At 46.7% G+C, this 25,084-nt stretch overlaps 1 pseudogene; it reads right to left on the bottom strand.

Annotated features, from left to right (window-relative positions):
• Positions 1 to 5,005: 5,005 nt before the first annotated feature.
• LOC123486522 lies at positions 5,006 to 6,406 on the bottom strand (annotated as a pseudogene).
• Between the last annotated feature and the right edge of the window lie 18,678 nt (positions 6,407 to 25,084).

The raw sequence follows: 25,084 nt of genomic DNA on the forward strand, positions 1-25,084 counted from the left end.
TAGATAAAAGGAGAATTGCTGTTGCAGTTTAAATGTATTATTACTCACTAGTTAATTGTCCATTGTTTGTCACAGATTCCAGGTTGGTAAAATAAAGCATTTTAATCCAGATGAGGTTAAACAGGTTCCAAGTGATATGAACGGCAAAAGGGTCCAATCCTAAAGTACAAAATGACAAGTAGCAACAGGCGAATTAAATCCAAAAGAAACGGTAGAAAACTGTATCTCTACTAGGAGTCTTCCATCAGGTCAATCAGCTATCCTAATGAGTTACTGACACCATCTGTATCTCTACTAGGAGTCTTCCATCAGGTCAATCAGCTGTCCTAATGAGTTACTGACACCATCTGTATCTCTACTAGGAGTCTTCCATCAGGTCAATCAGCTATCCTAATGAGTTACTGACACCATCTGTATCTCTACTAGGAGTCTTCCATCAGGTCAATCAGCTGTCCCAATGAGTTACTGTCACCATCTGTATATCTACTAGGAGTCTTCCATCAGGTCAATCAGCTGTCCTAATGAGTTACTGACACCATCTGTATCTCTACTAGGAGTCTTCCATCAGGTCAATCAGCTGTCCTAATGAGTTACTGACACCATCTGTATCTCTACTAGGAGTCTTCCATCAGGTCAATCAGCTGTCCTAATGAGTTACTGACACCATCTGTATCTCTACTAGGAGTCTTCCATCAGGTCAATCAGCTGTCCCAATGAGTTACTGACACCATCTGTATCTCTACTAGGAGTCTTCCATCAGGTCAATCAGCTGTCCTAATGAGTTACTGACACCATCTGTATCTCTACTAGGAGTCTTCCATCAGGTCAATCAGCTGTCCTAATGAGTTACTGACACCATCTGTATCTCTACTAGGAGTCTTCCATCAGGTCAATCAGCTGTCCCAATGAGTTACTGACACCATCTGTATCTCTACTAGGAGTCTTCCATCAGGTCAATCAGCTGTCCTAATGAGTTACTGACTCCATCTGTATCTCTACTAGGAGTCTTCCATCAGGTCAATCAGCTGTCCCAATGAGTTACTGACACCATCTGTATCTCTACCAGGAGTCTTCCATCAGGTCAATCAGCTGTCCCAATGAGTTACTGACACCATCTGTATCTCTACTAGGAGTCTTCCATCAGGTCAATCAGCTGTCCCAATGAGTTACTCACTTCATCTGTATCTCTACTAGGGAGTCTTCCATCAGGTCAATCAGCTGTCCCAATGAGTTACTGACACCATCTGTATCTCTACTAGGAGTCTTCCATCAGGTCAATCAGCTGTCCCAATGAGTTACTGACTCCATCTGTATCTATACTAGGAGTCTTCCATCAGGTCAATCAGCTGTCCCAATGAGTTACTGACACCATCTTTACCATTAGATGTACAATTGCGACTAAGAACTATTCGGTAAAAACGTAAATATTAATGACAGATTTAGAATTATCTTTCTTATTCTTCTTCGATGAGGTTTAACGGCGGTTGGCATCCAATATGTTGCATTACCGCCACCTACTAGACTGGAGTACAACTCCCTTATATTTTGCTTGAAAAATAAAATAAAAATAAAATAAAGAAATACCCTACCATCTAAAACTACACTCACAAATTCAAAAAAAAATAATACCAAAAATTTATACAATAGAATGAACACCACGCTACTCCACTATTTAAATCTATTTATTCCTACCTCTAGGTCTCAACCTGAAAGGATGGGACATCACCACTTAACACACCCTGTAACTCTTCTGATGTCAAGTCTCGCACACCCAAATACCTCTCTGCAGCTGCCAACACAACCTACATTTTCTTAGACTTACGTTCCATCCCTGCAGTACAATAAATAACCATTGCTATAAATGCTAAAAATCCAATCTTACTGAAACATATCTCACTTGTTGGCCTATCCCTCTGTACTGGTACATATCTCCTACTCTCACCACTCCTCCCCCTTGACCCATCTTCCTCTACTTTCTTCCCTGCCTCAGCATATGACAACTTCTTCACTACTCGAACCCCGGAAACCTCAACCTGCCTCTCTCGCACGGGACATTTCTGATCCCCAAGCCCCATGGGCACCCCTACAATTAGCACATACCACTACTTTCCTCAATGCCACACATTCCTTTGTCTCATGCCCTTCTGCACACTTCTCACACCTTGGAGCCTCCCTCCTACACACTGCTACCACATGCCCATAAGTTTGACACCTGTAACATCGTAATGTATTGTAATGCATCTCTGCATGTCTGGCAGACATATCAGTATGGATGACGGATCACCACCTCAAGCTGAACCTTGGCAAGACGGAGCTGCTCTTCCTCCCGGGGAAGGACTGCCCGTTCCATGATCTCGCCATCACGGTTGACAACTCCGTTGTGTCCTCCTCCCAGAGTGCGAAGAGCCTTGGGCGTGACCCTGGACAACACCCTGTCGTTCTCCGCTAACATCAAGGCGGTGACCCGATCCTGCAGGTTCATGCTCTACAACATTCAGAGAGTACGACCCTGCCTTACACAGGAAGCGGCACAGGTCCTAATCCAGGCACTTGTCATCTCCCGTCTGGATTACTGCAACTCGCTGTTGGCTGGGCTCCCCTGCCTGTGCCATTAAACCCCTACAACTCATCCAGAAACCGCAGCCCGTCTGGTGTTTAACCTTCCCAAGTTCTCTCACGTCACCCCGCTCCTCCGCACACTCCACTGGCTTCCAGTTGAAGCTTGCATCTGTTACGCAAGACCATGGTGCTTGCCTATGGAGCTGTGAGGGGAACGGCACCTCCGTACCTTCAGGCTCTGATCAGTCCCTACACCCAAACGAGGGCATTGCGTTCATCCACCTCTGGCCTGCTGGCTCCCCTTCCTCTGCGTGAAGCATAGTTCCCGCTCAGCCCAGTCAAAACTGTTCGCTGCTCTGGCACCCCCAATGGTGGAACAAGCTCCCTCACGACGCCAGGACAGCGGAGTCACTCACCACCTTCGGAGACATTTGAAACCCCACCTCTTTAAGGAATACCTGGGATAGGATAAAGTAATCCTTCTACCCCACCCACCCCTCCCCTAAAAAAATTAAAAAAAAATAAATAAATTGTAAAGTGGTTATCCCACTGGCTATAGGGTGAATGCACCAATTTGTAAGTCGCTCTGGATAAGAGCGTCTGCTAAATGACGTAAATGTAAATGTAAATGTATTCGGCATATAAGCTCGTACAGGATAACTTATATATCCTAACATCACTTTGTCTGGCAAAGACTCAACTTCAAAACTCAAAAGAACAGACAATGACTCTTCTGTTTCCCCACTCTCGCCACCCTGTTTGCGTCGCACCAAACGACGAGCATCACAAACACCGGGAATCTTCCCCTTCAGTTGGTCAACTTTTACATTTACTGCTACCCCAGTAATCACTCCTTTCAATGGCGCCCTTTTCTTGAGAGCGAAACAATTCACATTTCTTGCCGCCATTTGTTTAACTCAGAGCGCCTTCTCCCTCTGACCAACAGAAACACAAACAATTATCACTAGACCACTTCTGGTTACCCTCACCGATTCCACTATACCCAACTGTTTTTTCACCCACCCTGAAACCACAAATGGATCAGCCAAAAGGCAAGGGTCCACTTTTTCCAAAAACGTCACTCCTACTGTCACAGACTCATCTTTATCCTGACCCTCGGAGCTAACCTCGGGCTCTGAGTACTTCACCACACCTACCACCTCCGATACTTCACCCTCAATCACTTCCATTTCTCCTCCTGTCTTCAGCTCACTCTGCTTAAATTTTCTACCATTCTTCTTTAACAAACCTTCTCCCTTTTTTTCCGCCATTTTTAACCGACTCAAGCTCACAATCTTCCTCCCTCTCTCTCTTAGACCTCCTCTGCCTCTCTTTTTCCCTCCATTCCTCCTCCGAATTCCAAGTATACGTCTCCTTGTGATAATACTGCACTTCTCCTGACATACATCTTGTTCTTGCTTTCTCAAGGGACGCCATTTACGAGGCTCTCCATCCGAATCTTTGTCTAAAGTGACTTCCACCGTACTCCTGGTTTGCACCAGGGGACTCTATCGTCACCTTAGCTAGAAATCTTCCCGTCTTAATCAACTGTGCTGTGGCTTGCAACCTTCTCGAAGGTGGAAACTCAGCGCATGTGTCAATTGAATATCCAACGACGTAGGCCTAGGTCTCCAAACACTCGATGTCCAATCAAATCACACAATCTACAGACGCTGTGTCAACCAATCAAAATTTCGCAGATCATTACAGGCGTCAGTAAACACAAAATGTGACGCATAACTTTATTGACTTGGCAAATTTTCTGTCCTGAGACACTGAGAAATAACAACCAGGAAAGATAAATCATAGAAAGATATGTTTATTTTACATATTACAATAATTGTATAGCCTAGGTTTCATTTACAAACAGACACATTCACTACATTTGTTCCATTATTCACTTAATTACTTATTATTTTCAGTAAACTCTTATTCTATAACATTTATTGTTTTAACATTCACACTGCTAGTTTTACACATTATATTTATATATATACACACTACCGTCATTTATATAAATACAGTGGGGAAAAAAAGTATTTAGTCAGCCATCAATTGTGCAAGTTCTCCCACTTAACCCTCCCGTTGTCCTGGTATTCTGTACACACGCCGTGCCCTCCGGGTCGAACTGTCCCCCTCTCACTAAAGGCCCAGTTGGAACATGTGGGACAGTATGGGTGCGAGCAGCCTTTGCAGATGTATTTGTTACACCTGGTGCACACCGTGTGTGTTTTACAGTCCTTCTTTGTGGGGCAGACCTGACACCTCTTCCTCTTACTGGGTTGTGCGGGGTTGGGTGCTTGGGCCGGGTGCTGCGTGGTCCGGTGCTGCGGGGCGTGATCCCGCCCGGGGCTGATCACGATACGTAGCCCTCTGAACAGCTTTGACGAGCGCCGCAGAGGCCGGGTGCGAGGGAGACGGGCCCTTCTTTGTATGAACGGAGTCACTAGTGCCTTTCCCAGCTGCTCGAGGAACACCCTCCTCTTGTTTCGCTTGCCAGGCATCCAAGTGGGGTTGAGCTCTCTCCATATGACAAAGCGTTGTAAGAGGACACGTCAAGGATGTTGTGGAAGATGACCAGGGGCCAGCGCGCGGTCATCCTCCTGCAGCTGTAGGTTCCAATCACCTTGTCTAGGTTTGTCCACACCTCCCTTGTTGCTGTTGTAGTCTAGGACGATGGCCGGCTTCTTGTCCTGGCGACGGCTAACGTGAGCCTCGGTGTGCAGCGTGCTCAGGAGTAAGACGTTCTTGTTTTTCTTTGCCAGGTAGGACACTAGAGCGGTGGTGGACGTGAAGGCGAACTTGGAGGAGAAGAGGAGCCTGTCCTTTGAGGCGAGCAGCGCCTGCGGGAGCTCTGGCTTGTTCTTTCTGACTGTGCCGACCACGGTGACGTTCCTGGTCAGGAGCTGGCGCGGCGAGCTCGTATGAGGTGAAGAAATTGTCGCAGGTGACGTTGTGACCCTGAGTCCCTAGCGTCAAATCGAGCACGACCCTCATCCCCTGGTTCTTCTCGGGGCCTCCGCATGTGGCCTTGCCGGTGTAGACCTGCATCTTCCAGGCGTAGCTGGATTTGGAGTCGCAGGCCACCCATGTCTTGATGCCGTATCTGGCCGGCTTGCTTGGGATATACTGACGGAAAGGACATCGGCCTGGAGGAGAGAGAGCGAGAGAGAGAGAGAGAGAGAGAGAGAGAGAGAGAGAGAGAGAGAGAGAGAGAGAGAGAGGAGGAGAGGAAAGACGAAAGACAAGAGATTAGCTTTAGCGTGTTGTGTTGTGTTGTGTTGTGATGTGTTCAGTGTTGTGTTCAATGTTGTGTTCAGTGTTGTTGTTGTTGTGCTCTTGTACGGTGTTGTTGGCCCCGGCACACCTCTGAAAGGGACCAGTTGCTCGTCCACCGTCACGCCGGCCCGTGGTTGTAGAGGAGCGGCAGCCTCTCGACCCACTTGTCCCAGACCTCTCTCACGGCCGCAAGTTTGTCACCGCCGCCTGCTGCGCGTCTCTCGGCTCTGGTCTGGCGGTCGCCGAGCCGAAGGAGTCTCGAGTAAGCGTGAAAGACTTTGAGCGGCATGGTTGCGCGGAAAATGGTCCTTCCGCTCTCGGCGTCCCAGAGACTAGAGGCCGCTTCGCCTCGGGACCTGTACACGCCGGCTAGGATGAGCAGCCCTACGTAGGCTCGCAGGTCTGTGGAGTCCATCGCTCTCCAGCGGCCGCCGCCGCCGCGGTCGCGGCTCGCGGTCTTCGTGGACTTCGTGGTGGTCAGTCGCCGGCGTAGTGGCGGTGGTCGCTGTCGCCGTCGTCGCCGTCGCCTCGGGCTCGTGGCATTTTTGAACGCCTCCAGATTGGTCATCTCCAGGATGATGTCTTCTATCTCGGGTGTGAAGAACAAGCGAACGTGGACAGGATGTCGCGGGCTTGGCCTACGGCCTGCCTAGTAGGCCCGGGCCTCATGTCCTCCGGCACCTCAGCAACCGGCCTGTTACTTTTTGCCGCTGCGGCGGCCCCTCCGACGCCGCGATTGTTGTCACAGGGCACCGAGCACCATTGGATTTGGCCGTTTCTCGACACGAATGTCTCTCTTTCCACTCGAGGGATATCGTGTTGTGTTCTGGGGCTGATGCTGCGGCGGCGGCGGCTGCGGCAGTGGCGGAGGTCTCCTCGCTCTCCTCGCTCTCCTTCACCTTCCCCTTGTTCTTCTTCCCCTTGTTCTTCCCCTTGTTCTTCTTCTTCTTCTTCTTGTTGGTCGTCGCCGCCGGCCGTCGTCATCGCCTCTGCTTCGTCTTCTACGCCTTGACCTTCTTCTACTTGGACATCGTCCTCGTCCTCGTCCTCGTGCCGGGCGCGGCGCGACGGCTGCGGCGTCGTAGTCGTCGTCGTCGCCCTCTGTGGTCTCCTCGTCCTCTGGGTTGTATTCCTCCCCGTCTTCTTCTTCGGACGCTTCTCGTCCCGCTTCCTCGCCGCAGTCAGAGTCATTGGAAAATATCTGTTCTAGGACCTGTTTGGCCGTGAATCGCACAGCACTCATAATAGCTTCGGCACCCAGGCTGGGGAAGTCCCCAAGACCTCTCTCTTCGGCACGTGTCTGGACATGCCACGGAGGCAATATTAGTAGTAGTAGTAGTAGTAGTAGTAGTAGTAGTAGTAGTAGTAGTAGTAGTAGTAGTAGTAGTAGTAGTAGTAGTAGTAGTAGTAGTAGTAGTAGTAGTAGTAGTAGTTCTAGTTGTTGTTCTTGGTGTTCTTGGTGTTGCTGTTTTTGTTTACGGCTTACCTAGTACCTCTGCCTCAGAGCTTATTCCTCTAACGTGTAGCCTGGGTCCGTTTGACCCCAGCCAGGACAGGACAACGCTAGGGCTTATACAGCCACTAGCTCAAACACATAGGCACTGACACGTAGTCTGGGTCTTTTTGACCCGGTCAAGGACAGCGGGAGGAGATATACAGCCACTAGCTCTAACACCTTAGGCTCTGACACATAGCCTGGGTCTTTTTGACCCGGTCAGGACAGGACAGGACAACACTAGGGCTTATACAGCCACTAGCTCAAACACATAGGCTCTGACACGTAGCCTGGGTCTTTTTGACCCGGTCAGCACAGCGGGATGGGATATACAGCCACTAGCTCTAACACCTAGGCTCTGACACGTAGCCTGGGTCTTTTTGACCCGGACAGGACAGGACAGGACAACGCTAGGTGTTATACAGCCACTAGCTCAAACACATAGGCACTGACACGTAGCCTGGGTCTTTTTGACCCGGTCAGGACAGCAGGTGGAGACATAGAGCAACTCGCTCTAACACCTAGGCTCTAACACGTAGCCTGGGTCTTTTTGACCCGGTCAGGACAGCGGGTGGAGACATAGAGCCACTCGCTCTAACACCTAGGCTCTAACACGTAGCCTGGGTCTTTTTGACCCGGACAGGACAGGACAGCGGGAGGACAGGACAGGACAGCGGGAGGAGATATACAGCGAGCCACTCGCTCTAACACCTAGGCTCTAACATTAACCCCCAAAAAAAAAAAAAAAAATAAATAAATGAATATAATATAATATAATTAATTATTTTTATGGGAGTGGTCATTGAATCCACAATATAACAGGTTCGTGTCTCACAGACAAACAACATCCATCGAAGCTATGTCGACTTTCCAGAACACAGAAAACGCAAAGGGCGATTCTCGCTGCATCACTGCAGTGTTTGACATACACACGTCGGACTTCAGTCACGTAACTACTACTACCGACAATACCGACAATACCACCACCACCACCACCACCGTCGTCGGCACCGTGATCGGTCTGGGCATCGGAGGGTCGACTCGACTGAATCTGAGCACCATCAACTTCAACGACATCTGTTCTGCGTTCAATCGAGTAGTGAACAACATACCCATACTTCTCGGGTACACGGTGAAAAGCCTCTCGGTCATGCCCAACAACAAACTGGAGGTGAGACTATTTGTCGAACCCATATATAGTCTGTTGAGGTATGAGCTGTGGCTCGTTCGGGTCGTAGGACAGGCTCTGCTCTTGTGGTTTTACCACGGTGCAGTGTCACACATCATGGTGACACACCGGGACCATGTGCAGAAGATACACCGTGAAGCTGTGGGATGGTGTCCCTGTGCTGCAACGTTGACCGGTTTCGACGACAGCGAGTCTTGTACTTGTGCTTTGTACTACGACATGTGGGACATGGACGTTCGTCACAGCCACGTCCGAGACCATTTGTTGACATATTATCGGACATATCGGCAAATGCCATGCGACATCTCATCCGTGTGTAGCGGTGTCCGTATGACAGATCTCTCAGATGAGGAACAGACACTTCTGATGAAGAAAGTCGCCTGGATATTTCAAGGCTTTTCTGTTGCCCCCAAACAAGACGCCATGACGAGGATCCGTTCGAGCCTAGGCATACCTTGTGATTTCACAAAAACCCAAAATATTGTACCGCAAGTATACAAGTTGACAGACTGTCAGAATGAAACACGTGCGGAGATGTACAATTGTCAGCAAGCCGAAGACCAGATGACATGTATTCACTTGTTGAGGAAATGGTTATCTTGGGTTTCCAGCATTGTCCTCGAGTAGTGACACACACCTACAATATTACAAGGAAATCACCAGATTCTTTACAAAGTAAACATTTCACTGTAATGTCTGGACCTACAATGTGACCAATAAAAGTTGATTTAATTTCATTTGCAAGGGTCCCGTTCACAGCACACACTCGCTCTAACACTCTAACACGTAGCCTGGGTCGTTTTGACCCCAGCAAGGACAGGAGAGGACAACGCTAGGGGTCATACAGCCACTCGCTCTAACACATAGGCACTGACACGTAGCCTGGGTCTTTTTGACCCCGGACAAGAAAGGACAGGACAGGACAGCGGGAGGAGATATACAGCCACACGCTCTAACACCTAGGCACTGACACGTAGGCTGGGTCGTTTTGACCCCGGACAAGAAAGGACAGGACAGGACAGGACAGCGGGACGGGATATACAGCCACTCCCTCTAACAGATAGGCACTGACACGTAGCCTGGGTCTTTTTGACCCCGGACAAGAAAGGACAGCGGGACGGGATATACAGCCACTCAATCTAACACGTAGCCTGGGTCTTTTTGACCCGGACAGGACAACGGGAGGGTTATCAAAGACCTATCATTTTACAGCGGTACAATGCCGACATCTAGTGGTCATACAACATACAGGGTGAACGAAAACACATGCAAACACAACGCATAACCGCCAGAGGGGCTTCACCGGCTTGTGGACTGTGCTTCACCGGCTTGTGGACTGTGTGAGTTTGGGTATGCGATTTAAAAACACCCCCTATTGGACCACATTCCGTGGACTGTACCGCTGTACTGTTTGAGTATGGATGATAACCCTCCCGTTGTCCTGGTATTCTGTACACACGCCGTGCCCTCCGGGTCGAACTGTCCCCCTCTCACTAAAGGCCCAGTTGGAACATGTGGGACAGTATGGGTGCGAACAGCCTTTGCAGATGTATTTGTTACACCTGGTGCACACCGTGTGTTTTACAGTCCTTCTTTGTGGGGCAGACCTGACACCTCTTCCTCTTACTGGATTGTGCGGGGTTGGGTGCTTGGTCCCGGTGCGTGGTCCGGTGCTGCGGGGGGCGTGATCCCGCCGGGGCTGATCACGACACGTAGCCCTCTGAACAGCTTTGACGAGCGCCGCAGAGGCTTCGGTGCGAGGGAGACGGGCCCTCTTTGTATGAACGGAGTCGCTAGTGCCTTTCCCAGCTGCTCGAGGAACACCCTCCTCTTGTTTCGCTTACCAGGCATCCAAGTGGGGTTGAGCTCTCGCCATATGACAAAAGCGTTGTAAGAGGACACGTCAAGGATGTTGTGGAAGATGACCAGGGGCCAGCGCGCGGTCATCCTCCCTGCAGCTGTAGGTTCCAATCACCTTGTCTAGGTTGTCCACACCTCCCTTGTTGCTGTTGTAGTCTAGGACGATGGCCGGCTTCTTGTCCTGGCGACGGCTAACGTGAGCCTCGGTGTGCAGCGTGCTCAGGAGTAAGACGTTCTTGTTTTTCTTTGCCAGGTAGGACACTAGAGCGGTGGTGGGCATGAAGGCGAACTTGGAGGAGAAGAGGAGCCTGTCCTTTGAGGCGAGCAGCGCCTGCGGGAGCTCTGGCTTGTTCTTTCTGACTGTGCCGACCACGGTGACGTTCCTGGTCAGGAGCTGGCGCGCAAGCTCATGATGAGGTGAAGAAATTGTCGCAGGTGACGTTGTGACCCCTGAGTCCCTCGCGTCAAATCGAGCACGACCCTCATCCCCTGGTTCTTCTCGGGGCCTCCGCATGGCCTTGCCGGTGTAGACCTGCATCTTCCAGGCGTAGCTGGATTTGGAGTCGCAGGCCACCCAGGTCTTGATGCCGTATTTGGCCGGCTTGCTTGGGATATACTGGGCGGAAAGGACATCGGCCTGGAGGGGAGAGAGAGAGAGAGAGAGAGAGAGAGAGAGAGAGAGAGAGAGAGAGAGAGGAGGAGAGGAAAGACAAGAGATTAGCTTTAGCGTGTTGTGTTGTGTTGTGTTCAGTGTTGTGTTCAGTGTTGTTGTTGTGCTCTTGTACGGTGTTGTTGGCCCGGCACACCTCTGAAAGGGACCAGTTGCTCGTCCACCGTCACGTCGGCCCCGGGGGTTGTAGAGGAGCGGCAGCCTCTCGACCCACTTGTCCCAGACCTCTCTCACGGCCGCAAGTTTGTCACCGCCACCTGCTGCGCGTCTCTCGGCTCTGGTCTGGCGGTCGTCGGGCGAAGGAGTCTCGAGTAAGCGTGAAAGACTTTGAGCGGCATGGTTGCGCGGAAAATGGTCCTTCCGCTCTCGCCGTCCCAGAGACTAGAGGCCGCTTCGCCTCGGGACCTGTACACGCCGGCTAGGATGAGCAGCCCTACGTAGGCTCTCAGGTCTGTGGAGTCCATCGCTTTCCAGCGGCCGCCGCCGCCGCGGTCGCGGTCTTCGTGGTCTTCGTGGCCGTCGTCGGCGGCGTAGTGGCGGTGGTCGTCGTCGCCGTCGTCGCCGTCGCCTCGGGCTCCGTATTTTCGAACGCCCTCCAGATTGGTCATCTCCAGGATGATGTCTTCTATCTCGGGTGTGAAAAACAAGCGGAACGTGGAGAGGATGTCGCGGGCTTGGCCTACGGCCTGCCTAGTAGGCCCGGGCCTCATGTCCTCCGGCACCTCAGCAACCGGCCTGTTACTTTTTGCCGCCGCAGCGGCTGCCCCTCCGACGCCCCGATTGTTGTCACAGGGCACCGAGCACCATTGGATTTGGCCGTTTCTCGACACGAATGTCTCTCTTTCCACTCGAGGGATATCGTGTTGTGTTCTGGGGCTGATGCTGCGGCGGCAGCTGAGGCAGCGGCGGAGGTCTCCTCGCTCTCCTCGCTCTCCTTCACCTTCCCCTTGTTCTTCCCCTTGTTCTTCTTCTTCTTCTTCTTCTTGTTGGTCGTCGTCGTCGTCGTCGTCATCGTCTCGTTCGTCTTCTACGCCTTGACCTTGTTCTACTTGGACATTGTCCTCGTCGGCGGCGGCGGCTGCGGCTGCGGCGTCGTGAGTCGCTCGTCGTCGTCCTCTGTGGTCTCTCGTCCTCTGGGTTGTATTCCTCCCCGTCTTCTTCTTCGGACGCTTCCTCGTCCCGCTTCTCGTCGCAGTCAGAGTCATTGGAAAATATCTGTTCTAGGACCTGTTTTGCCGTGAATCGCACAGCACTCATAATAGCTTCCGGCACCCAGGCTGGGGAAGTCCCCAAGACCTCTCTCTTCGGCACGTGTCCGGACATGCCACGGAGGCAATATTAGTAGTAGTAGTAGTAGTAGTAGTAGTAGTAGTAGTAGTTGTAGTAGTAGTAGTAGTAGTAGTAGTAGTAGTAGTAGTAGTAGTAGTAGTTGTAGTTGTTGTTCTTGGTGTTCTTGGTGTTGCTGTTTTTGTTTACGGCTTACCTAGTACCTCTGGCTCAGAGCTTATGCCAGTGGCGGCTGGCCGATAGAGGGCGCTAGGGCGCCGCCCCCTTAAATAAAATTATTTTAAAAAATAAAATAAAAAATAAATAAAAATAATAATAATAAAAACATCAGTATGTCAATATTTGTGTGTTTGAAATATGGAATGCACACAGTAATATGTGTAAGATATGATAGAAAATCATATTTGCAACCTTTCCTCTGCCTGTCAAACGCCTCGTCAGCTCTGGGCGAACAGAAAGTGCCCCGAGGAGGCGGGTCTACGTAGCAGTTAAGCCAATTGCTAATTTAAGATATGAATGTATGACATAAAATGTAGCCAATCAGCGATCTTAAATCGAATCCAAGGAGGGCGATTATTTTATCGCCCAAGCTCGCCCCTGATAAAATAAGGACCGGGCTCCAGTGGCGCCATTTTTACTAGACGACAATGGCGAGCGCAAACGTTACTCCTCCAAGACCCAACCCTAACTCGGTGAAATCTCTCCTCCAAGATCCGTTTGAGAGGAGAACTTTGTCAGAGAAAGTTCGGGTGAAAGAGCTGGGCCCAGATCAACCTGACCTCTCAATCAGACAGCAGGCTAGCGAGAAAGGGAAGCAGTATATGCGCGGCTTCTCCGTAGCTGGTACACCAGGAAGGCTTGGCTAGCTGGGTGCACTGATGCTAATGCTTTATTTTGCTTTCCGTGCTTGCTTTTTTAAAACGACGGGGTCAGATTCAGCATGGACAGGTACCGGAGTGAGGGATATGAAGCACCTGTCAGAGAAGGTAAAGAAACATGAGAACACCAGGGCACACATGGACAACTCTGTAAAGCTAGCTGTATTAGGAAGGGTGAACATTGCTACGCAGCTGGATGACGGCCACAGGATTGCGGTGAGGAAACACAATGAGGAGGTGGATAAAAACAGGCACATTCTATCCAAAATTATCGATTGTGTGAAGTTCTGTGGGGCTTTTGAGTTGGCCTTGCGTGGGCACGAGGAGACTGACTCTCGGACAACCCCGGCATTTTCCGGGGCTTAGTGGATTTTGTTGCCTCCCTCGACAGTGTGCTGGAGGAGCACCTGAAGACAGCTACCGTTTTTAAGGGCACGTCAAAGACGATACAGAACGAGCTGTTGGACTGTATGCTGTCAGTGCTTAAGGATTACATCCTGGAGGAAGTAAAGAGTGCTGATTTTATCGCCATTCAAGCTGACGAGACGACTGACGTTTCCACCCACTGCCAGTTGGTGCTTGTGATACGCTACATCGATGCTAAAAGTAACGTCCAAGAGCGTTTTTTCGAGTTCATTTTGATCGAGAACGCAACCGCCGACACCATCGCTACAGCGCTGCTGGAGAGGCTCAGCACCATACTCTCACATGGACAAAAGGCCAAACTTATTGCCCAGGCTTACGACGGAGCAAGTGTGATGAGGGAGCCACCGGCGGAGTGCAGCGTAAAATAGTGGATGTGTACGAAAATGCGCACTACGTCCACTGCTATGCACATCAGCTGAACCTCATCATGCAGCAGGCTACTTCACGCATCCCCAGGATCGGCACTTTCTTTTCCGACCTTGCAGGATTTTCTGCTTTCTTCTCCAGGTCTCCCAAGCGAACCACCGTGCTTGACGAAGTGGTTGCGCATAGACTCCCCAGAGTCTCTACAACACGGTGGAACTTCCACAGTCGCGCTGTAAACACTGTGTACGAGTACAGGGATGACCTCCTAACGTGTTTCCAGACCATCAGAGACTCTGGGAACTTTGATGCCCCGACTGTCAGAGAGGCGGGGGCTTTGTGAGGATGCTCGAAGACGAGGCTTTCTGTTTTTCCTGGCACTGTTCCACAAGATCATGCCAAATGTGGACATGCTTTTCAGCCAGCTGCAGAAGAGGAACATCGACCCTGTCTTCATTAAAGCACTTGTCCAGAGGTTCACAGACAGCATGCTAACAATCAGGTAAATAACTATATTTACTATTGGCTGATAAAGATGTTGTTAGAAAGATGAATAGTTCACTTACAACAGTTTAAAAGCCTAAATGTGTCTGGTCATCAAAGTGAGTGATTATCATAGAGCCGTCACAATTATATTTGTTTTAGTATTTTAAAAGGAAAGAGAAGACACAATCAGACGTTGATAATAATGCAGGAAAGTACTACACAGTTTGTAATAATTATTCAGGTGTCCACCAGGTCAATTTCTAGAAGAGGCCTAGTTGTTATTGAAGATGAACTTTATTGCTAAGTGCACAGCAGAACAAAATGATGTTGCATCCCTCTCACAAATGTAATAGAAAAAGGCTTTAAAACGTAATAACATCAGTTAATTATGTACATCACAGGTTAAAAGCAGTTACTAGACATAGTTTGTGTGTATATACACACTATCTGTCTGTCTGTCTGTCTGTCTATATATATATATATATATATATATATATATATATATATATATATATATATATATATATATATAAAAGTCACTGGTTGTGTGTTGAGGGGGAATTACAGTGAGTTAAGAAGTCTGATTGCAAGTTATCAAATTAAACTTTATTTTTTGGACCCAGGGCCTCAATTCCCTCTTTGTGTGGGGACAGCGCATCTGACGAGCAGCAACAGCCCCATCAAGCGACGGAGGATGCTGGGACCAGGAGAACAACAGAGGTTGGCTATAGAGGTAAGTTGTGATGTAATTGTCAGTGTTTCCCCTAGAACTTTTTTTTCAGGCCTGGTAGTATGTAGCCAAAACCCTGAACAATCAGCACCTTGGTAATCATATACTTGAGTTGGACATAGGCATGTGTCAGTCAGGATCACTTGCATCAAAATAGCTTAATTGCAAATTAAAGCTGATGATGTATCTTTTACAGGTATGTGATACCATCCTGAGTCATGCCAAAGAGAGGTTCTCCTTCACCCAGCACCTCATCAGCGCAACACTATTGCACGGAGAGTTGTTCCCACAACACAGTGTGAAGTTCCCGATACAGCGCTTGTGAAACAACCGTGGAGGCGTACCCCATGTTGAACAAGGCCAAGCTCAAAACCGAACTGTCCCTCATCTATGAGAACAGTGAGTTCAAGGCTTGTAGTGGTGCAGTGCCCCTGTATCAGTTCTTCATGGAGAACAACCTTCAGAGCACTTTCACAGAGACTGCCAGCCTCCTCAAGATCCTCATCACCACACCCATGACAACTGCTGAGTCAGAAAGGTGCTTCTCTACACTGAAAAGGATCAAGACCTTCCTGAGAAACAGCATGACACAGGATCGCCTGAACGCTCTGGCCATGCTCTCCATGGAGAAGAAACTTGTCAGGGACATTCCTGACTTTAATCAAAGGGTCATTGAGAGGTTTGCCACTCAGAAGGACAGACGGGCAAAATTCCTGTAAAAATAAGATGACAGACACACACACACAGAGCAGCTCTGGCCGCATGTTTCTTTGTATATAGTTGACCTTAGCATAAAAAATCCAGTTATATATGGTACTCTAGAAAGTCTTAATAGTGTCTTTGCTAATATTACTGTATATATGTTGTTTTGTATCAATTAATTGTTGCAGTTCTGGAGCACATTAACAATTAGTCACATTTAGTATGATCATAAAATACTGTATGCTATTCTTCCAGTCAAAGGTTTGAGTTCATCCACTTGATATCCATTTCTATATTATACATCCTTTTATACAGTGTAAGATTTCCTATAAACTTTATAATAATTTCATGTTATTGTCCACTTTCCACTCTGTTCTGACAGCATGCCTGTTGCGTTGCCTGTTTACTACCAATGGTGAAAAGTTCACTTTAAATGCAAATGAAAGGCTTGGGTTTGTGTAATATGTTTTTGTGTGTAAGAATGCCTCAACTTTTTAATATTGGCATTAAATAATTACTGAATGTTTCACTGAGCACTGCTGTCCTGCAGTTTGTGTTAAAATATATCGCGATGGTTACAGGAAAAAAAAAGTATGGCACAGCACCACCGAGAATATTTTTCACCAGCCGCCACTGGCTTATGCCTCTAACGTGTAGCCTGGGTCCGTTTGACCCCAGCCAGGACAGGACAGGACAGGACAACGCTAGGGGTTATACAGCAACTCGCTCTAACACTCTGACACGTAGCCTGGGTCTTTTTGACCCGGTCAGGACAAGACAGAACAACGCTAGGGGTTATACAGCCACTCGCTCTAACACCTGCGGCTACGGTAGGATTCTAGGCTAATCTGGGCTGGCACCTCTGTTCCAAGATAGTCAGGAACAGTCGGAGGTGGAGGGGGCTGTGGAGCCATTATCCTGGCGGTGCTTGTGGAAGGGTGGGTAGGCTCTGCACACGGAGCTAACTGGAGCTCGGCAGCATCATCACTGTTGGGCTTGCCGGCGGCCTCGCTGGTTTGATGATGCTGCTGCTGCTCATCACTCTCCTTTTGCTTTGTTTGGCTACTTTTTGTCCATTGTCTGAAGAAGCCTATTGTGGTGAAACGTCAGGAGTACGTTTTTTTTTTTAGAAACGTTTAAATGAGCCACATGGATGCTAACTGGGGACTCAGGTAAAACTACACAAATACCCCTTTTTATTTTGGTATTTTGGGGACCAAAGAAATGTATACCAACAGTGGACAATTCCCAGCAAAAGCATGGAGCTCCAACTCTCTAGTGGAGAATAAAGGGAGTATTCCCCTTGGAGAATCCAGAGTGGCTCACTGAAGAAAAACATATTGGAGAATAACAACAATCTCAATCTGAAGCTTTAAAGAAAAAAGGGGAATTCCTCTGAAAATCAGGAACACCATTCTTCCTCCTGCCCCACCTATTGTCCCTGTATGAATATTATTTGGCATCTAATTGAAGAACATACTGCTTTATAGATCCCAGCCTGACAAACAATTGTTTGGGCCTTACTTTGAGCACTTTGCACTGTGCCTCCATTGAGTCTCCATGTGTCAAGCAGTACAGAGAAACGCCCTCTAGATGACAGCAGAGGCCTGCTCTTGGATCTACCCTGTCTAACCACCAGTTTAGTGACCTTGTTCCATCAATATGTCCATACTACTTCACAACCGATTTGAGGTGTTGACCAGCAATGTCCCATTGGGCTCAACCAAGCAGAGTGTGAGGTTCTAGAAAGAGAACTGACTTTCATACCAACTCCTAAACAGGTGGACTGCAGGGAGCTCCGGAGGGATCTACACTTCTATCATAGAACATTGAAGTTATTAGATCATTTTGATTATGAAACAGATTTTCCTCATATACTATTTCTAAACCCCTCACATTGGGAACCTCAGTTGGAGTCAGTGTCAGAAACTATACAGACTGTTATACGTAGGGATGTGGCTTCCTTTTCACAATTCAGAACCAGACCTGTATATCAGCTTAACCAGCTTAACCAAGTGGCGTGGCGAGAAGCTGTCTCCGCACCACGTGCTCTCACCACTGGTGTCCCCCAGGGCTCAGTTCTAGGCCCTCTCCTTTTCTCCCTATACACCAAGTCACTTGGCTCTGTCATATCCTCACATGGCCTCTCCTATCATTGCTACGCTGACGATACACAACTAATCTTCTCCTTTCCCCCTTCTGATAACCAGGTGGCGAATCGCATCTCTGCATGTCTGGCAGACATATCAGTATGGATGACGGATCACCACCTCAAGCTGAACCCTGGCAAGACGGAGCTGCTCTTCCTCCCGGGGAAGGACTGCACGTTCCATGATCTCGCCATCACGGTTGACAACTCCGCTGTGTCCTCCTCCCAGAGTGCGAAGAGCCTAGGCGTGACCCTGGACAACACCCTGTCGTTCTCCGCCAACATCAAGGCGGTGACCAGTCTCCTGCAGGTTCATGCTCTACAACATTCGGAGAGTACGACCCTGCCTTATACAGGAAGCGGCACAGGTCCTAATCCAGGCACTTGTCATCTCCCGTCTGGACTACTGCAACTCGCTGTTGGCTGGCCTCCTGCCTGTGCCATTAAACCCCTACAACTCATCCAGAATGCCGCAGCCCGTCTGGTGTTCAACCTTCCCAAGTTCTCTCACGTCACCCCCCTCCTCCGCACACTCCACTGGCTTCCAGTTGAAGCTCGCATCCGCTACAAGACCATGGTGCTTGCCTATGGAGCAGTGAGGGGAACGGCACCTCTGTACCTTCGGGCTCTGATCAGTCCCTACACCCAAACGAGGGCATTGCGTTCATCCACCTCTGGCCTGCTGGCTCCCTTCCTCTGCGGAAGAATAGTTCCCGCTCAGCCCAGTCAAAACTGTTCGCTGCTCTGGCACCCCAATGGTGGAACAAGCTCCCTCACGACGCCAGGACAGCGGAGTCACTCACCACCTTCCGGAGACATTTGAAACCCCCACCTCTTTAAGGAATACCTGGGATAGGATAAAGTAATCCTTCTACCCCCAAAAAAAATTGTAAAGTGGTTATCCCACTGGCTATAGGGTGAACGCACCAATTGGTGAGTCGCTCTGGATAAGTGCGTCTGCTAAATGATGTAAATGTGCCCTTGAGCAAGGCACTTAACCCTAATTGCTCCTGTAAGTCGCTCTGGATAAGAGCGTCTGCTAAATGACTAAAATGTAAATGTAATGTTAACCTTACACATTTTTCAAAAAATGAAGCTCTAGAAACATTGAACATCAATCAGAATATAGTGATTATACCAGCAGATAAGGGGGCTCAGATTGTTGTAATGGATAAAGTGAATATCTTCTTGAAGCCAATAGACAATAGGATAATGGTAAACACTATGTTCCATTGTCCCACTCAACACAACCGGAAAACACAAAGATTAATCCAGGAGATAGTGAGTAAACTATATGAGGATAAGTACATTACAGATAAACAGATGGTCTATCTTTTTGGGGCAGATTCTCCAAGGCCTAGGCAGTTTTACTTACTGCCTAAAATACATATCTCCTGAGACGTTGGCGGTTCCCTACGGCTGACCAATAGTAAGTGATTGTGTCTCAGAATCGTCCTGTATTGCTGATTATATTGACTTTTATATAAACCCTCTATCCCAGAAACACCCCAGGTATGTTAAGGATAGTTATGAATGCAGGGTTTATTACTATTGTATTACTCTTTATATTAACTTAGCTACTGACTTGTTCTATTGTTGTTGTCAAGAGGTTAACCTGCTAGTCAGCATTTCATTGCACTGTTAACTCCATGTATATGACAAATAAACAGACTTGAACTTAGAAGGGAAGGGGGAGGGCAGCCAAAAAGGGAGGGGAAAAGATGGCCAGCTAAATTACAGTATGTGTCCTCAAATGTTCTGTCATCTAAACATCTCACATTAGCTGGAAGAACTGACAAATGAAATGAATCATAGAGGTCTTATAACTTATTCCATTCTACAGGTCCATTGTTTTGTCTCATGTCTCTTTATATTCATATACCCTGGGGACCATGTAGCTGTATTGAAATCACCTTGTTTTATAACCTCCTTTGTTGCTCAGTGGTACTTCAATTGGCCGGACCATGCCCAATTCTTTCACACAGTAATGCTCCAGCATCCACTCAGAGCTTATGCCTTATGCATCTAATGCATTCCTCAAATACTGCAGAGTTGTTAAGCAAGTCCCATCTTCATCCACATGTATTTGCTTATTTGTAAGATGAAACCTGAGGGGATCACTGTAGTGTGTCATAAATGCATCCAAAATGGTTCTGAGGTATTCAACAATGCTATTCTGTACCGTAGCTGGGATGCAGTGTTCTTTCCTGATTTCCAAAATCAAAAAATAGATATTCTTTTTGAGACCTTCAATTAGCTGCTCAGTGTTGATCTCTGTGGCTTGAACATATTCAGACTCTGGCAGACTCTCTACATCGCTCATGTCATCTTCAATGGGATCAGTCCCTGTCTCAAATTCATCATGAGGGCAATTCTCATCTAAGATGGGGCTTAAAAGCTCTGTGGTTTTGGTAGATGTGTGACCGATAGGCGCTGAAACATCTATTTGTTTTCCCACACCCATTAAGTCCACAGGTAATTAGAAAATGTGGTTAATGCTGGTGATAGAGGCCAATATGTGTGAGTCGTCTGGACACAGAGAAAGTATGCTCGTTGCAAAGTGGACAATTGAAGAGAGTTGGCATTCTTCAGAAAGATTGTGAACCTTGGAATGATGGGATGGAATCATGGAGATCATTGGTACTCAGCCACTTGCAGACATCATCAAGGGACCAGTCTTCCACAGCCACACTCAAATTAAAGTTGACACATAGCGCAAAAGTGAAATGTATTAGTGTTGAGGCTAAAACAAAACCTATCCCACTATTTCCAGACAACCACCTTTCCTCCTAATTTGTATTTATGGTTGTTCCATAACGAAGCAGAGCTTGTCAGGAAAGGTGAGGATGTCTGTCTCTTATAATAAGGGATTCTGCAGTCCCACATTTAAGTGTTGACTCAGATAATATGATGCTCCAAATGGGGCATTACGTTCTTCTTCCATGTCAACCCAAATTGGCCTATTAGAGTTCTCAATAAAGAGCCTATTTGGGCAGTTATAAAGGCTTCTTGCTATAATTACATGTTAGGGAGCTTTAATCCTCCCTTCTAAGTCTTTACAGGTAATCTAGCTTGGTTCATCCTGGCCCTTTTAATAGTCCAAATGAATCATTTTGTCTATGGTGTTAAAGGTGTAGGCAGGTATGGACAGTGGAAACATGCTGATGACGTAATTCAGTTTAGGAGCTTTAACCATCTTCATAACATGTGGCCTACTCCACAATGAGATTTGTAGCTTGTCCCAGTTCTTCAACTGGACTTGAATTTTGTTCAAACACTGTATTGATTGATTGATTGATTGACTGCAAATACATTCATTCACCATTCAGTTAGTGTTGAAAAAGATGAAGGAATGACATAAAACACACTATAATCACACTGTATTGATTGATTGATTGAGTCACTGTAAATACATTCATTCACCATTCAGTTAGTATTGGATTGACAAAGGAGAAACACAGAACACACTATAATCACACTTCAAATACATCCAAATACTTTATAGAGGCTAACCTGTTAGTAGATCCATAGTGAGCTTTAAACGTTGTCTTGCTTTGGTCTGAAATACAGAGGACAGAACAATCCGCCCCAATACACCAACCTGAAAGACATCAATTAGACACAAACACAACATAAACAACATGAATATTCAATATCAAATGCATCTAACTAATCTGATCTGCTTTATGTATTCTTCTTTTTGTCAAGTCGAACATAATCTACATTGGGTCATCTGTGTGTTTGTGTGTGTGTGTGTGTGTGTGTGTGTGTGTGTGTGTCTTACCTGTTCGTGGTGGTTGATACATTTCTCTATCCGAGCTCACAGCTCCCAAACTCTCCACCACTTAACTGGACAGGGGCAGGATAAGCCAGGTACTAAAGGGAGGAGGATGGAAGGAGATGGTGAGAAAGTATATCATGGGTTTAAATGACTACAATTTCTCAATATTGAGTCTAGCTAGCTAAGTTAGCTAACGTTACAGTAACTTTAACTAGCTAGCTACTGTAGCTAACGTTAGCAAAAACGTACCAACATTTATACAACAATTACCAGCTAACATTACAGGCTATGTAGCTTGGCTAGCTGATGAAAAACCAAGAGTACATTACATGATGTATTGTTTTTTAGTTATTTGATAGTAGTTTGATGAATTATTATCTTAGCTAAGCGAATAGCTAAGGTTCACTCACCTTTCACGTCAATCCGTTGCAAGTCATCTCTTATTGGTCGCGTCTCTCCAACCATCCGCGCGCTTCCCGCTTCCAGTTGTCTTTTGACCAACGGTCTCAATTTGAATTCTACGCTCGAGCGCCCTTTACTCCCGAGGGCGCTGCTGGTTCCAAACCGAACCCCTCTTTTGAAAAGGCTTCTTCAAAGAACCCCTGAAGTCTACAACGGTTCAACAACGAGCTGATGGCAGAGTATAGGCTTGGAAATTAATCTTAAGGTATATTTTTAACCTTATATTATCCTAAAGGATCCTACAGGAAGCTTTTCTTTTAAGAGTGTAGTTCACTTTTACTCATTTATCTGCAAACCATGCCTTCCGAGTTGTAAAGGGGTGGCCAGCCACATAATTAGTTTTAAAAGTCTACCATGACAACAACTATCCCATTGACTATATCCAGTAATAGTTTCTTATTGTTCTAGTTAAGATCTCACAACACAGTTACGCTACTACAATTAAGGCATAAGACATAAGTATATATCATTTGAAAATGCAAACAAAATTGGCTTGAATTTATGCGTGTAATAACAATTTTGAAAAACACCAAAAAGGTCAATACTAATAATTCATCATAAAATGTTTGTCCTCTGTAGTTGCGAGTCTTAATTTTTTTGCTGAAATCCATACTTTTTCATTAAACGTTAATCAAATACAAACACCAACATTTTCCTCCTTTTTGTTTCTCGAAGGTGGAAACTGAGTGCATGTGTCAATTGAATATCCAATGACGTAGACCAAGGGCTCCAAATACTTGTTGTCCAATCAAATCACACAATCTACAGATGGGGCGTCAACCAAAGAAAACTTTATTGATTGGCACATTTTCTGTCCAGGGACACTGAGAAAAAACAACCAGGAAAGATAAATCATATAAATATATTTTTCTTTTACATATTACAATAATTGTATAGCCTAGGTTTCATTTACAAACAGACACATTCACTACATTTGTTCCATTATTCACTTAATTACTTATTATTTTCAGTAAACTCTTATTCTATAACATTTATTGTTTTAACATTTACACTGCTAGTTTTACACTTTATATTATATATATATATGTCATTTATATAAATATAATATATAATGATCAATATATAACCATTTAATAGATATATAATGTACTATATATACACACACACACACACACACACAGCTAAGGAGAAGAAGGTGAGATTGGCTGTTACACCAGCTAAGGTGAAGAAGGTGAGATTGGCTGTTACACCAGCTAAGGAGAAGAAAGTGAGATTGGCTGTTACACCAGCTAAGGAGGAGAAGGTGAGATTGGCTGTTACACCAGCTAAGGTGAAGAAGGTGAGATTGACTGGAACACCAGCTAAGGTGAAGAAGGTGAGATTGTCTGGAAGACCAACAAAGTCCCCTGTCCCCGAGGTGAAGAGGACACCTCCAGTCTATGGGTCTGGTCCCCTTGCCAGGGCCAGATATTACCTGGATTGCCATCAATACCTCCATGCTTTGTTTATGAGGTCACACGTGAAGAAGTACAAAGAGGACATCATCAAGAGGTAAGGTAGTAGAAGTATGTGATAAGAGTGATTGTTTTTTAGACTTGAGATTATAATTCAGTTGATATGCCATACCATACCATATATCTACAATGTAGGATCATAGGTTTGTGTGATTTCTATGTACTTTCAGAGAAAGGAGTTAGTGCAGGAAAAAGATGGTCCCTTGTCCCAACCGGTGGAGACAGAGGTCTTTCAGACCTTTTCCTGGAGTGAGACTCTGGCGTGGGCAGAGGAGAAGGCACCTTTGATGACCACCTGTTAGAGGGCAACCCTTCCCCAGACCAAAAACCTCAAAGTAGACCTCATCTAAAGGTAGAGAAATCACCACAATGTGAGGATTAACCCAATATCATGTTCACACTAGAAGTCAAATATCAATCATTTCACAATTGACATGATGTATATAGTTGTACCGTTTCTACAAGTAAATTAGTAAAGTAAGTACGCCTCTGACATGTAAACCTTGTCCGAGACAAAAGACAAAACTAAGAGAAGAAACCTTCTAATGTCTCCTCTTTTCAGAGACGACTTTCAACGTAAGAAGCAGGACCTCCTTGACAGAGGGACATGGATGGTGCTGTCAATGGCCTTGTTCACCAGCAGGCAAAATATAATGAAGTTTGTACCAACATGCCTGGAGATGGAGCTGTGGAGGGGAGGATGCTGGGAGAAGATATTCATCACTCTGAACTCCATGGCCATCTGCCTATGTTCTGATGCCACTAGAGGACATGTTAACAGGTTGAGGGTCGGCAATGATACCCAGATCATGAAGTGGAAGAAACAGGCTGAGGTAAGTGTGAGTCTTAAACATATGTAAACACAATTTGATTCATTGATTCATTGATTCAACACAACAATTTCATAATTCTATTATTTCATAGAATTTCTCATCTCAGTCAGGATGCTCTCGAATAGGCTTTGTCGTGCCCTCTCCACATCTTATACTTTTCTCATATTTTGTGTGTTCTTTCTTCCATATGGGAATGAATGCTGACAAATAAATGCTCATATTATTTTATTGATGAAGTATTCCACTAAATGAAAGAAGATAGAAATGAACTTTTTGACCAATGCTAGCTGATAATATTTACTCTTCCATATGCGTTGTGTTCTTACATCTTCTTCAGTATGAGGTCTGGGATGTACACCATGTGATTTTCTTTGCCATATGCCTTTTTCAACAGCTTTTCTCTTTCTTTCTCCCTCTGTTTCTTTTCGTTATAGTTCCTTACACCTCGTCCAGGTGGGCT

Source organism: Coregonus clupeaformis, unplaced genomic scaffold, assembly GCF_020615455.1.
Source record: "Coregonus clupeaformis isolate EN_2021a unplaced genomic scaffold, ASM2061545v1 scaf1251, whole genome shotgun sequence".
Lineage (NCBI taxonomy): Eukaryota > Metazoa > Chordata > Actinopteri > Salmoniformes > Salmonidae > Coregonus > Coregonus clupeaformis.